The sequence below is a fragment of the Suricata suricatta genome, chromosome 15, assembly GCF_006229205.1.
Source record: "Suricata suricatta isolate VVHF042 chromosome 15, meerkat_22Aug2017_6uvM2_HiC, whole genome shotgun sequence".
Taxonomy (NCBI): domain Eukaryota; kingdom Metazoa; phylum Chordata; class Mammalia; order Carnivora; family Herpestidae; genus Suricata; species Suricata suricatta.
Window position 1 is genome coordinate 15248356 of NC_043714.1, and position 15280 is coordinate 15263635.

General features: G+C 37.2%; 1 protein-coding gene across 5 annotated transcripts in view; it reads right to left on the reverse strand.

Annotated features, from left to right (window-relative positions):
• Positions 1 to 15280, reverse strand: part of PDE7A (phosphodiesterase 7A) — a 114860-nt gene that overhangs the window by 36573 nt on the left and 63007 nt on the right. The gene's annotated exons all lie outside the window — the stretch shown is intronic.

A 15280-nucleotide genomic window follows, 5' to 3' on the forward strand; every position in this document is an offset into this window, starting at 1 on the left:
AAGCACATAGCAGCACATTTCAATGGCTTCTAAAACACACTGCCAAACTGGAGAATATGTTTTCTAAAAGAAAATTAGAGGGGTGCCCGGGTAGCTCAGCCAGTTTAGCATCCTTCTTTGGCTCAGGTCATGATCTCGTGGGTCTGAGCCTCATGTCAAGCTCTGTGCTAACAGCTCAGAGCCCAGAGTCTGATTTGGATTCTGTGTTTCCCTCTCTCTCTGCCCCTCCTCTGCTAATGCACGCTCTCTCGCACTCTCTCTCTCAAAAAAACATTAAAAGAAAATTAAGAGAGGCTTCCAGAAATGTCCTAGAATAGTTTCCAAAATATGATCTAAGAAAAGGGGTAACTATTAATCAAGGATGAAGCATAATGAGATCATTTTAAGATGGAAATTTTTAGTTTCCTCAGGTTTGCTCCCTTCTCATTCTTACCCCCCTCCACGTACACAGATTCCCTATAATGATTAGAAGTAAAATTCTTAAGATGACTAAGTGGTATTCATTTAGGAATATATAAGAAAGAATACATGGGGAACTAGAAAGAGGAATGAGTGACTGAGAATTTAGTACCGTCATTCAGACAACTGAAAAGCTCACCCTCTAACCATATTGTGTAAAATTTGACCCTACTCCCAATACTGTCCTGGGCTCATTCTGTAACATGAGGCATGCCATTATTTATTTCAAAGCATAATACCAGTAGATTAAAACTGTCTTTATTAAAGGCCAGCTTCCACCAGGCTAGGGCCATTTATTGTAAGTCCCAGACTTGTTCTAGTTTACATGGTTACCTACATTCCAATCCAGCTTAGAAAGCCGACAGGGCTCAGTGAATTAATCAAGTTACTATTAAAGAGCAGTTAGTGCTGCTGGTTCTCTTCTAAAATACCGCATTACCTCACTGTGTGACCGTCAACAAACTAACCAGCCTCCAAGTAACTAAATGTGTTGTTGTTACTTGATGATCATGGGAATTATTTCTAGTCATCCATTCTGAGACTCTCTGAGCCAAAATAACTGAAATGTGGAAAAGCAGGCAAATTTAGAAACAATGTTTTCTCCTAATATTAGAAAGTAGAAAGAAAATACAGGCAATAGGTTAAGGAAACAAAAGGGCGAGAGAATCATACATGTTGAGCAGTATTGCTCCTGACGGTCCCAGACTCTCCTCTCTATCATCCAAGCAGCAGGGCAAAAAATGTCACTGATCTTAGTTATCACACAAAAGAGGTTCTTAACAGAAAAAGCCTTTGGATCTGGACACTTGACAGCTACTTGCTTTAATGTCCACAAGAGGGAGCCCTGAAGTCACTGTATCTGCCACCTTAAATTCCAAAAAACACATTGATGCAGATAATCATGAAATACCCTTGGAGACTATTTAAAAAAATGTTTTTTAAATTCAGTTTTAACTGTAGTCTAGGGCAATGTCATGTGGAATGGTAACAGAATAAAAAACCTGAAGGCATTCTATATTCTAACCTTTCCTTTAATTTTCCTAAACAACACACATACACACACACACACACACACACACACACACACACACACACATCCATAAACAAACCAGGAGCCATATCTGAGAGGTTATTGATAAAATACTGAATAATTACATTTATCTATGTCTATGGGACAAATTCTCTTGGAAAAATATTTACGCTTGGCCTGTGTGGATAAACGGGGAAGAGAACAGCCAGGTGCAGAAAGCAGTGGCCTTGAGCAGACAGTACGTGCCAATGTGCGGAGCAGCATAGCAGAGCGGACCGACACATGAGCTGTGGAGTCACACACCTATGTCTGAATCCCCGTTATGCCACTTTTACTAGTTTTGTGACATTAGGAAAGTTATTTAAGGTCTTTACCATTTCCTCACTACAAAATAGTCATTATAGGACTATTGTAAAAATTAAATGAGATAATACATGCAATGGGGAAAGAACAATTAACATTTAATGGCTATAATTATCATAGATATGAAATGCTTTCTTAGTTAAGGTATAACTGACCTACGACACTATATAGTTTCAGGTTCAATATTTTTAAACACATGACCTCACACTACTTATTTTGACAACAGCAAATTTATTCTTCATGATAGCATACTTCATACTGGAGACCAGTGCATCTTTTTATATACTATAGAAATAAATGCACATATTTAAAAGATGCAAAATATGCATATAATTTTATTCTAAAATGAATATATCAACAGTCCAAACTTTAAGGCAAATCAAAGAAATGAGCTACACATAATCTAAAATCAGATCAATGTTAATACAGAATAAGCTGTACAATCAATATTCTTTCCCTAAAGCAATTCTTATAAACTTAGTTTATGGAATTCAAATTCACTTTGATAGGATAAAATAATGGGTATAAAACTCTTAAAGGACTATTAAGATTGTTATTATTGTAATGGATTAGGCATTTCCACCCGTCAGAGATGGGATATGTGATATGTTGGATCCTTCTTATATTCAAACTCAGGACTTGAAGACAGCTCCTTATTCATTACATTTTTAATTACCTTATTAGTGAACTGAGAAAGACAGAAAAGAGAAAGACAGACAGACAGACAAAAAAAAAGAACAAAGATTTAAAGTGTAGCAGGTAAAATAAAGCCTAACATTAACCCCCCTATTCCCCCAGTTCTCTCAAGCACAATTAGAATTAAACTACCATTAAACTGTATTAAGATTAATGTCTATTCCGTATCAGCTCCCTAATTTATGCTTTGAAGATAGAGAAGATACCAATTTGGGACAAAGAAACAAAAATCATTGGTTTTCAAATGTAGACATGTGGTACAGGGGATAGGAAGTAGGAACATTGATGAGAAAGGGGAAAAGACCTAAGATTCTTGTTGCTTGTGATATCTCCATGAACTATCATAGACACGTTGTTTACATACATTACATATTACAGATATGATTTCAAGGCGGATGAATGACTGGGAACAAACTATAATTACATAGAAACCCCAGCAAAAGATGACCTTAGTCTACTACACCACAGCTGTTAGGAGAGGCTGGCTTGCCTTCATCAGGAAGGAGACTAAATTACAAGTGATGAATAGCTACGTCAGCATATCAAACAAATAATGGCTAAAGAAAATATGCTTGTAAATAGTAAAGTTCTGGCCACTTGGTACAGTAGGAAAAATAAGAAAAATTCTGTAACAAAGACAAAGTCACAGCTGAGGGAAACACCAAGCAACAACTTTTACACTTAACGTTAAGAAGCCGAAAAAGCTACCAAATATAATAGGATCTACCCTTGTACAGGAGTTACTATAAAGACTGAGATAATCTAAGACCATAAAATCAGTAAGACATAAGCTTTTAAACTCAAAAACACAGAAAAAATCCTTTCTGATCATATAACTCAGAATAAAACAAGTACTGAGGTCTACCATAGCCCTGTTAGGAAGACAGGAAATAATCCCAAATCAAACACACATGAGGATCTCAGAAAAAGGAGTTTTAAGATTTTATTTTTAATGTTCATTTACTTTTGAGAGAGAGCGCGAGTGAGCAAGTAGGGGAGGGGCAGAGAGACGAGGAGACAAATCATCCGAAACAGACTCCAGGCTCTGAGCTGTCAGCACAAAACCTGACGCGAGGCTTGACCTCATGAAACGGGAGATCATGACCAGAGTCGAAGTCAGACGTTCAACTGACTGAGCCACCCAGGCACCCTAAAAGTTTTATATCTTTTCATAGCAAGTCATTACACTAAAGACAACATGAGACATTTGATTCAAAAGAAAGGCAGCAACCAGCCTTAATTTGGTTAATAGTTCAGATCATACTTAGAGAACTATAAGTATGAACCTATAGGATCTAATTGGTAGTCAATTTGATGCCACAAAAATATGTTCAATCTCTACTATGAGCCAGAAGCTGCCAGAAGCCAGGAACAAAAAAATGAGTAAGACTAAAAGCCTACAAATCCAAGAGCTTTTAGGCTACAATATAAATATCCTGACAAATTCCCTTCCTGCCCTATTAGGCAGTGGAGTAAAGTGCTAAAATGAATAAAAAGCTCAAGCTAATGGGGGAAGCACATTTACATGGACTGAAACATTGTTATGCACTAGGAGTAAAAGAAAACGGAAAAAACTGCATTTGTGTAGACATGGAAAAAAGCTGTAAAAAAAAAAAAAAAACATATTCCTTGTATTACTTCTTGTCCGATATTGGCAGAGAGACCATGCCTTCCAGTCTGGTGACATCAGTGAGCTTTGGTGAATTCCATGAAAAGAAGTGACTGTCAAGCTGGCAGCTTCTGTTACTATTTGATAATCATCCCAGAATCTTAAAAAAAAAACACCCGATTTTCTGAGTGCATATGCAGTGTTTTAATAGTTCTTTTACATTTTAAAGATACTAGTATTTGTTATAAGCTAAAAATAAGGTGTAACTAAAAGAATGATTTATTAAATTGGAGGACATACAATTTTAGAAGCACACAAGAGATAAATTCTGACAAAATGTCAATACAGAATTCATTTCATCAAGTGCAATAAACTGAAGACTCAAAATATTCTATTTCAACAGGCCAGGCATAGAAAAATACTTGTAGGAATATTTGGGGCTTTAAATCCAGCCTACTGAAAGGAAGCCACCTTACTCACAAGGGGGAAAGTGAAAGGAGGGGTCTCTTGGTGATCTTTCGAGTCAAAGCAGAAACCTGCAAAACCGTCACATTAAGGAGCGCTGTTCCAGAACACAGGAGCCCACGTGAGGGAGGCACTACTAGTTTCAGCAGGAACCACTCCCCTGTCAGCCCCACATCTCCATCAGCCCCTGGCTCTCTCTAATCAAACAAGTCCTCTCTCCCTCTGCAGGGAGCCGGGTCTCTCTTAACTCATAAGTAGAGGAAATTTCTCCTTGTGAGGCATGGTGGGTTTGCAAGGCCTTCCACCATCAAGATGGCGAGGGGCATCTGCACCCACCCACCCCCCACTCAATTCCTGCCTGAGCACCGACCCCCAAGGCGCCTGACTGCCTGACTGGTATCAGGAGGGACCTGCCTTCTTATGCTAAAAATATGTGAATTGCACCTTGTGAAAAAACTTGTTATAGGAGTTTCTTCTTTTGCTATTATAGGAGCAAATGTTACATTTCCTGAGAAAACCTGTTTTTCTTCCCCTCAGAAAACAGGCTATTGACCCCTGCTCACAAAGACCTAGCTCTTGCCTTTGCTGTGCTGAAAACTTTGTCTTGTATTTAATGCTAAAGATCCCTTCCTTCCCCATAAGATAAACACCTATTCACCTACTTCAATCTCTATTGGTAAAGATTATGCAGGAGTCTTCCACCAGTCCATGTTCTGGGAAATTTTTACATACCAAAGAATTTGTTATCAGAAATCACTGTCTAAGGCAATTGCCACTTCTGTTTTGTACCCCATACATTTTTTCAATAAAGCTGCCTCTCGGGTCAGAGCAGAGCCGCCTGCCAGGTGAGCAGAAAGAAGCTGAGGCGCTCTCGCTCTTTCCCTGACACGGTGCAGCCTTCAGGGAGCCCTGGACCTGCTGGGGCTGGACTCCGGCATCCCTCCCTTCTCACCCCCATTACCTTTTCCCCCAATCTGTTAGTGCTATACATTGCTCACTGTCACTTAGAATTTTCACACCATAGAACTGGGAGACTAAATAGGTTCGAATTCGTTGAGTGAAAGCCATCAAGAATCAGGTTTTAAACGCTAGAGCACCAGAAATCTGTACCTCAGTGGCAGTAACTCCCAGACAGAACAGTCTGAAGGTTGAGGATCTTTTAAGAATGGAATAAAAGCTGAAATTTCTCAGTGGGTCTCAAAAAAGGGTTAGCACCAATATTTTCATATGTATGATACGTATTACCTTTTGGGCTACAATATAAAAGTTAGTAAGAACAAAAACAAAGGTAAAAAATTGCTTCAGAAAAATCTCCTCAGGGAGAGATGATATGTGGGCAAAATCTTTGATTTCTTGCCCCACAGAACCAATATAATACCTAATGAATTCACAAAAGAACTTAGCATGAAAAGCTCAATATTGCAGTGTAGATGTCTTATTGCCAGGCAGTGTAGTAAAGATAATAATCCAGAATTAGTTAAAACGATTCCAACATTTAAATATCAGCACCTCACAGATACAACACATAGAACACAAAATTACTGACAAAAAGTAGTTTTATTTACTTTTAATTTCTTAAATGTTTATTTTGAGAGAGAGAGAGACAGCGCAAGCGGGGGCGGGGGGTAGGGGGAGGGACAGAGAGAGAGAGGGAGACACAGAATCCGAAGACAGGCTCTAGGCTCTGAGCTAGCTGTCAGCACAAAGCCCGACACAGGGCTCAAACCCACGAACCATGAGATCATGACCTGAGCCAAAGTCAGACACCTAACTGACTGAGCCACCCAGGCACCCCCAAAATTAGTTTTAATTAATATGCTGTTAGCATATTACGTGCCTTTACCTGTTGTGATGCATTTCCCCCTATATTTTAAGCCTTCCCTTTCTTTAGAAAGATCTGACTTTGGGTACAGAGCACAGGGCATCGTACAGGACAGAAATCCTAAAGGTAAGGACAATGGTTAAGATAACACCAGAATAATCCCAGACAGTGATGATAAAAGTCTGAGTCAAGTAGGGAGAGGACAGAGAGGAAAGAAGTACGGCAGCTATGTTTGGTTATAAAATACATAGAATTTAATGCAAACTGGATTTAAGCAATGAAAAAGCAGAAAGAGACAGACTTTACAAGAGGAAAATTAAGAGCGACTTTAAATTACAACCACAGAGAGGCACAGAATAGGTGAGTTAAAGAGCTGTAGATATTCTAACTTCAATCCATTTAATACAACTATCTAGATGTTTGCAACCTGAACATGTAGAAACTATTTTAATTTCAGCATACAAGTTTGTGTCATTGTGGAAAAGAAAATCTTATTTTTAAGTATATATAAGGGAAAGGACACATTACTAACATCTTTCAAATCTTTCAGATACTTCATTCCCCTAAATGTTTACACTTAACCCGGAGAGCTGCTTAAGGGTAGGTGGGTGCCTTTGCCAAGACTAAAGAAGAGAAGGCTCCTGAAGATGGCTCATGGGAGGTTTTAGTCATCACAGCAGGAGCATGTGCTCACTCTCTGATTAGATCACATTTCACAAATCATACTAGATGAAGGCTTTTTCTTTTAAGAATTCTGAACTCTGTGATAAACAATACCTACTATCCCAGTAGGAAACAATGATTCATTTTTTCTCTATGGAAAAAAAGTCTCCAAATTATATCATCATTTTGGCTTAGAAAGATACTGTTTTTGCAGTAACTACAGGACCGATTCTACAGTGACAGTCTATTTCCAGCCTAGAGTCTTCACCTTTTGTAAACAGCAGCACGATGAGGATGCATACAGTTATGAGACAGAGTCCTACAATCACTCTAAATGAGTAGATCAGGATGCACGTATAGGTCCCCAAACTCTGTAAACTATTCAAGCCTGGTACTGCTTCATACTGTTTTTTAACCAATGTTTGTCATTAGGTTTCATTTTTTACCTAATCTGAGCATCTTCATTACTTTCATTACATAAATATTGTAATATTTATGAATTAAGATATGAATAAGGATTCTGTAAAAAGGTTAAGTCTAAATATTAACATTATTATAAAAAAAGTGCAGTTACATTGGGAGTCTCTAGTATAACCCCTTATCTTTCACTGAATTTACTGAAATAGAGGATTGGAAACAGAATTGTTATAAAGTATTGGAATTTTAAATAAGGGATATAATGGACCTTTTGGTCGGGAGAGGGAAGTTGGAAATGATCAAATTGTTGAAAGGAATCTCTAGCGGAATTAAAACAGGATGAATAACTTCTAAATCATAACAAAAGCAAGAGCAAATAATAAAAATGTTAGAGTACAGGGGTGTGTGTGGTGGCTCAGTCAGTTAAGTGTCCAGGCCATGATCTCACTGTTTGTGGGTTCGAGCCCCGCATCAGGTTCTGTGCTGACAACTCAGAGCCTGGAGCCTGCCTTGGATTCTGTGTGTCCCTTTCTCCTTTCCCCTCTCCTGCTCATGCTCTGTCTCTCTGTCTCTCTCAAAAATAAATAAACATTAAAAAAATTAAAATAAGTAAAAATTCTTAAGGACAAAAGAAGAACAGACCAAAGATATCAATGATAGTAATAAAGGTAAAGGTATGAAGTATTCCTTCTAAGAAATGAAGATGCTCAGATTCGGTAAAACATGAAACCTAATGACAAACACTGGTTATAAAACAACTGGTATTTGAAATTAAAAACAGAATAATACCGTTCTCATTAGCACTCTTCAAAATGAAATACTTAGAAATTAATCTAACAAAACACATACAAGATCTACATGAGGGAATAAATTAAAAAAGAACTAAATAAATGGAGATACTTTATGCTCATGGGTGGGAAAATTCGATACTGTCAAGATGGCAGTTCTTCTCAACTTGATCCACAGTTTCAATGCAATCCCAATCGAAATCCCAGTGAGTTATTTTGTGGATATCAACAAATTGATTCTTCAGCTTACACAGAGAGGCAAAAGACCCAGACTAGACGACTCATTATTGAAGGAGAAGAACAAAGTTGGAAAACTGACAATACCTGACTTCTAGACTTATAAAGCCACAAACATGAAGACAGTGTGGTATTGGCAAAAGAACAGACAAAAAGATCAGTAGAACTAGAAAGCCCAGAAATAAGCCCACATTAAAATAGCCAACTGATCTCTGACAAAGGAGCAAAAGCAATACAATATAGAGCAAAGACAGTCCCTTCAACAAATGGTGCTGAAACAATTAGGCATTCATATGCAAAAAAAAAAAAAAAAAGGACTGTAACACAGCCCTTACACCTGTCACAAAAGTTAATTCAAAATGGATAACAGAATTAAATATAAAATACAAAACTACAAAACTCCTAAAAGACAACACAGAAGAAAATCTGGACAACCTTAGTTATGAAAATACCTTTTAGGAACAACACTAAAGACATGCATGATCCATGAAAGAAACTGCTTAGATGGACTTAAGATTAAAAACTTCTGCTCTGCAAAAGACAATGTCCAGAGAAGAAGACAAGCTACAGAATGGGAGAAAATATTTGCAAAAGACGCATCTGGTAAGGGACTGTTATCCATAGCATACAAAGAACTCTTAAAATTCTACAAGAAAACAAACAACTTAATTAAAAAATGGGCCAAAAACTTTAACACCTCATCCAAGAAAATACAGATGGCAAATAAGCCTCTGAAAAGATGATTCACAGGAAATTTCAAATTAAAACAAGATACCATTATGCACTTATTTGAAAGGCTAAAATTCAGAATACAACACCAAATGTTGATGTAAATGTGGAGTAACATAAATTCCAATTCATTATGGAAGGAATCCTAAGTGGTACAGCCACCCTGAGAGACAGTTTGGCAGTTTCCAGTAAAACTAAACACACTTTTTGCCATATAATCCAGAAATCACACTCACTGGTATTTATCCAAAGAAGTCAAAAACTTATATTCACACAAAAGCCTGCATATGGATGTTTGTAGCAGCTTTACTAGTTAGTGCCCAAACCTGAAAGCAACCAAGATGTCCTTCAGTAGGTAAGGGATAAACTGTGGTACATCTAGACAATGGAATATTATTCAGTGCTAAAAAGAAAGAAGCTATCAAATCATGAAAAGATAAGGAATAACCTAAAATGCATATTACTCATGTGAAAAAAAGCCAATCTGAAAAGTATAGACAACCTGCCTGTATTTGCTATGTCTATTTTCCTGTTCTCTTAAATTCATTTACTCTTAGCTACTGTGTGATTCCAACTATATGATATTCTGGAAAATGCAAAGCAATGGATAAAGTAAAAAAAACATCATTAATTGCTAATGGTTGGGGAAAGGAGGGATGAATAGGTGGAACACAAAGGATTTTTAGGGCAATAAAAATTCTCTGTAAACTATAACAATGGATACATGTCATTACATATTTGTCCAAACCCACAGAATGTGAAACGCCTAGAGGGACCGTTAAAGTAAATGATGGACTCTGGGTGATTATGATGTGTCAATATAGATCCATCAGTTCTGACCAATATGTCACACTGGTTGTTGATGTTGATGGTGGAGGAGGCTACGCATTTGGGGTATGGGGGTATGTGGTAAATTTCTGTACTTCCTATTTTGCTCTGAACCTAAAACTGTTCTAAAAAATAAAGTCTTTTAAAGAAATATAATAAACCCATGTTAACATAAATAACATTTTTATTTAAAAAATGTATTTTCCTAAACAAAAACTTCATCAGAATTATTCCTTTTTTTTTTTCCCACTTTAGAGAGAAAGAGAGAGCAAGCAGCAGAGGGGGCAGAAGGAGAGAGAGAATCTCAAGCCGGCTCCATGTCGAGCTTGGAGCTCTTCCCACAATGGTGGGATCACAATCTGAGCAGAAATCTATAGTCAGTCAGATACTCACTCAGCTGGCTAAGCCACCCGGCACCCCAAACCAGAATTACTCGTAAGCAGTCGAATTTTTACTCTAATTTCCCTTTTATCTGTAAGGATCCCCTCTCCGCTTAGTTTTTAAGTATTCATCACAGCCTAAATTAACTCCTTGATTAAGTTAGTCAGCAGTTTATAGATTTTATTGTTTATTTTTATTTTATTTTAATTCATTAATTTCTGTTTTTTACCTTTACTAGTTGCTATCTTCATCTTTCCTTAGGTATACTTTGTTATTCTTCTTCTAACTTCTTGAACTTGACTATTTACTTCCCTTATTTCACTCTTTCCTGTTTATTCGTGTAAATATTTTTAACTCTATGAATTTTCCCATAAGCACTGCTTTAACTGAATTTTACCATTTTTTACGTGCAATCTTTATTGTTTTTTAATAGTCTGCAAAATCAGATTTCATCTCCTCGTTGACTCAAGTATTGATTTTAGAACTTAAAAAAATTTCCAGGTGGCCAGCTCTTTCCCAGCGTTGCTATTAATTTCTACCTTTAGTGATCCTACTTCCCTTGACAGCTGCCTCTCTCTCTCTCTTTCCTTTTCTTTGCAGTGAAAATCTCTAAAGGACTTAAATGGTCTCTACTTACTACATCTATCTTTCTGTTCTTTTAAATTCACTTAATCATCAGGTTTCCCCTACCACCATCTCCACATCACTAAATCAGTTCTTATTCCTCATCCGATTTATCAGTGTAATTTGGAAAATTAAATACACCCAAATTTGATTTTTTTGTTATGATGGGAATAAGGGGCCAAGATTCATTTTTCCCCCATATGCATAGCCAACTGATTCAGCATCATTTAAAAATTTTTAAAAAATATTTAGTTTGAGAGAGAGAGAAAGAGAGTGCACACAAGTGGAGAAGGGGCAAAGAGAGAAGGAGAGAGAATCCCAGAGCCCAGAGCAGAGCCTGACTTGGGGCTCAATCTCACCAACTGCAGCATCATTTATTGAAAAGATAATCTTTTCCACTACATTACCACATTCGTCATCAAACACATCCAATATGTGTGCATCTGTTTCGGAACTTTACAATGTTTCATTATCCTTTTTGTCAAGCCTTGAACCAATATCACCCTACCTTAATTATAACGATAGTTTATAACAAGTCTTTAGTAACTGGGAGGACCACAGAATTCTGTAACATGGTTCTTACTTTTTCTGATGGTCTTGACTAATTTGGGCTTTTTCTTTTTCTTAAGATTTTGTTCATTTCAAGTAATCTCTACTCCCAACGCAGGGCTCAAACTCACAATCCTGAGATCAAGAGTTACACACTCCACCTACTGAGCCAGCCAGGTGTCCCTGGCCTTTTTTGATCTTTATGTAGGTTTTACATTTAGTGTGTCAATTCTACCAAAGGGGAAAAAACCTGCCAGGATCTTTATTGTGATTTCACTAAATCTATATCAATTCAAGAAAAACTAACATCTTTAAAATAGTGAATCTTCCAATCCATGAACAGTAATATTTACTTCGTTTATTTAGGTGGTCTTTCCCTCTGTAATATCTTATAGTTTCCTACGCAGAGTCATACACATCTCTTGTTAGATCGATCCCCATATATTTGATCTTTTGTTGATGTAAATTTAAATTATTTCAATTGTTGTCACTGCTGCTTTATAGAAATACAACTACATATTGAATTTACACCTTTCAAAGCTGCAAGCTCACTTATTACTAATAGTTGTCTAAATACATAATCATGTCATCCATAAACAGTGACACTTACAATTCTTCTTTCCCAATCCTTATATTTTTATTTTTTCGTTAAATTACAATAATAGCTAGAAAATTCCAAAATAATACTAAAAATAGAAAAAGTGATAAATGACGTTCTTTATATATTGGCCTTTCAGTGACTTTTCTCCTTTATTCTATTAATAATACAGTGAATTACAATGTCTGGTCTTTGAATGTTAAGCCAAGCTTATATTTCTGGGAAGATAGAAATTGGGTCAAAATATATTCTTTTTCCTAAAAATTGCAGATTTTATAGTATGTTATACTTAATAAGATGTTTCATCTATATTCATGAGTAATAATGGCTTTAATTTTCTATTCTTGTTGTATCCCTGCCAATTTTTAGTAGCAAGATTTTGCTGGCCTTATATAAGTTGTGAAGTGTGTCCTTTTTCTCTTCTCTAGAAGAGTTTGTGGGTGAAATTTTAGTTTGACAGTTATTTTTTTCCATCACTTTGAAGTTATCTTTCCTTAGTCTTCTAGCTTCTTAGTTTCTGTTGAAAATGAAACAGAATCTGTTTCTGGCAATCTCATAGCTGCTCCTTTGAAGGTAGTAATTTTCTTTTTCTCTCACTACTTTTATTTCCCTGTTCTCACTAATTTTACTTATTTATTTGGTTTACTTTTCCATTTTACATGTCTTTTTTTTTTCCTTTCTTTTTTTAAGTAGGCTCCGTGCCCAGTGTGGGGCTTGAACATCATCCTGAGATCAACAGTTGCATGCTCTACTGACTGAGCTAGCAAGGGCCCCTTTTCTTTTCCATTTTTTAAAAAGAGTTTATTCTCAGGTTTAAAATGCCAGATAGACAGACAGACAGATAGGGAGGGAGAGAGAGAGAGAGAGAGAGAGAGAGAGAGAGATGTGTGTTTCTACATAAATTTGTTGGTTAGCATACAGTGTAATATTAGTTTTAGGTGCACGATATAGTGATTCACTTCCCCATTACACTCAGTGCTCATCATAAGTGTGCTTCTTAATTCTCATCACCTATTTATTTCACTTATACCCATGCCTACCCACCCCCTCCCGCCCCGGTAACTATCGGTTTGTTCTCTATAGTTAAGAGTCTGTTTTTTAGTTGGCCTTCCGCCCTCTCTTTTTACTCCCCCTTTGGTCATTTGTTTTTGTTCATATATGAGTGAAATCATTTCCCTTTGATTTTGGGTTTTAGTTACACCGTACTAACCTACTGTGGTTTTCTTTTAACGTTACTGTACTTAAGATTCATAATGCTTCTTGAATCTGTACGTTAACATGTTTTATCAAGCTTTAGAGATTTTTCAGCCATTATCTTTTCAAAGACTACTTCTGCTATATTTTCTTCTCCTGGGACCCTAATGATCTTTTTAGCACATTTTTTGCCAGATTGAAGACAGAAGATTTAAAACAATTTTAACCTTACTCCCTTTGACAAGTGGGGTCTATGAATCTGAGCAAGCTGTGTGACATAGCTGATCAATCGAATATGAAAACGTGCCGGTGTCCATGCCCACATGGTCCACCACCAGGTGTTCCCGTACTTCCTCTCTCTTGGAATGCTTGTTCTGGGTGAAGCCAGCTGCCATGGAAGAAGCCCAACTACCCTGAGACTGCCATTTATGGAAAGAAATGCTGGCCAACCCCAGAAGTTCCAGCCACTCTACCCTGGCACCACATAAAAGAATGCAGAAGTCATCTTAGATGTTCCAGCCCCAGGAGAGGAAAGGTGGAGAAAAAGCAAGACCCCCAGACTATGGACCTAGTGGAGTTATCCCAGCCATCTCTAGTTGTTTGAACTACCCCAGTTGAAAATCAAAACACTGTGGATCACAGACAAATCGACCCTGATAATGCTGAGTAAATTCCTGAACCTCAGAATCATTAACATAAAAAAAGTTGTTTTATGCTGGTAAGTTTTGGAGTCATTTGTCACTATTGGAGAGGTAATCCTCCACAGAGGACACTTCTGAGTGTCCTGAACAGTCTTGCTGGGTGTGCCAAGAATGCCAAGCCCTGACTAATTTTTACCTGGGACATTTCTCAGGGTTGTGTTTGCAGCTAGCAACCTTAAGGAATAAATAACATCTTTTTTCTGGGATAAAGAGAAGTATTACTGTAAATAATACTTGGGCATCTTCCCCAAGCTCATTACTCCTTAGATATAATGCAAATTCACTATGTGCACAGTATCCACATAAAACTCTCCAGGCTGCCATTGTGGGATATGGTGCGCTGGAAGAAGTGACACACTACTATGTTCATGCTGCTTGTGGTGCCGTGAATACGAAGTCCTTGGTCTCTGAATCAGAAGTCTTGAATCTTCTGCCAGCATCCGGGAGCAGTAACAGGTTAACTTATTTGTTAACTTACAAGGTGAAATCTCAGACCCTCCACAATCTTGACAGACACAGAGCAACAGACAAACGGAACATATTCCATGTGTCTTTTCTGTATTTTCTACCTTTTGCCTCACTGTGTTTCATTCTGAATGATTTCCTTCTGACCTAATATTCCAATCTACTAATTCTCTCTGCATTTGGGTCTTTTTTGCTCTTAAAACCATATCCAATGAGTTCTTATTTAAGGTATGTTATTTGTCAGTCTTAAACTTTTTTTTCACAATTTTCAGTCCTCTAAAATTCTCATTCCTTTTTTCTCCCATCAACATAATCAGTCATTTTGAAGCTCATGTGAAAGAATTCCACTATTAGAATCTCCTGTGGATGTTTCTATCATCTATTCTTCATTTTTGATCACTGTCTTATCTCCTTTTGCCTTTTTATTTTTAATTCAGTGCTTAGTATTACATATGAAAATTTTAGGGGTAATTTGAGAATTAGGGAAGTGTCTCCTTCCTCCAAAGAGGATTAACCTTTACTGCAAGTGGGCGGCTAGTGGTACTCAAGTCGCAGATCACCATAACCTAACCACAGATTAAGCTATTTCAAAGGAGGGATTTATTTCTAAGGGACAGCACTTTGGGGTTCCAACAGAAGCAGAGAGGGTTTACCAGGACTCA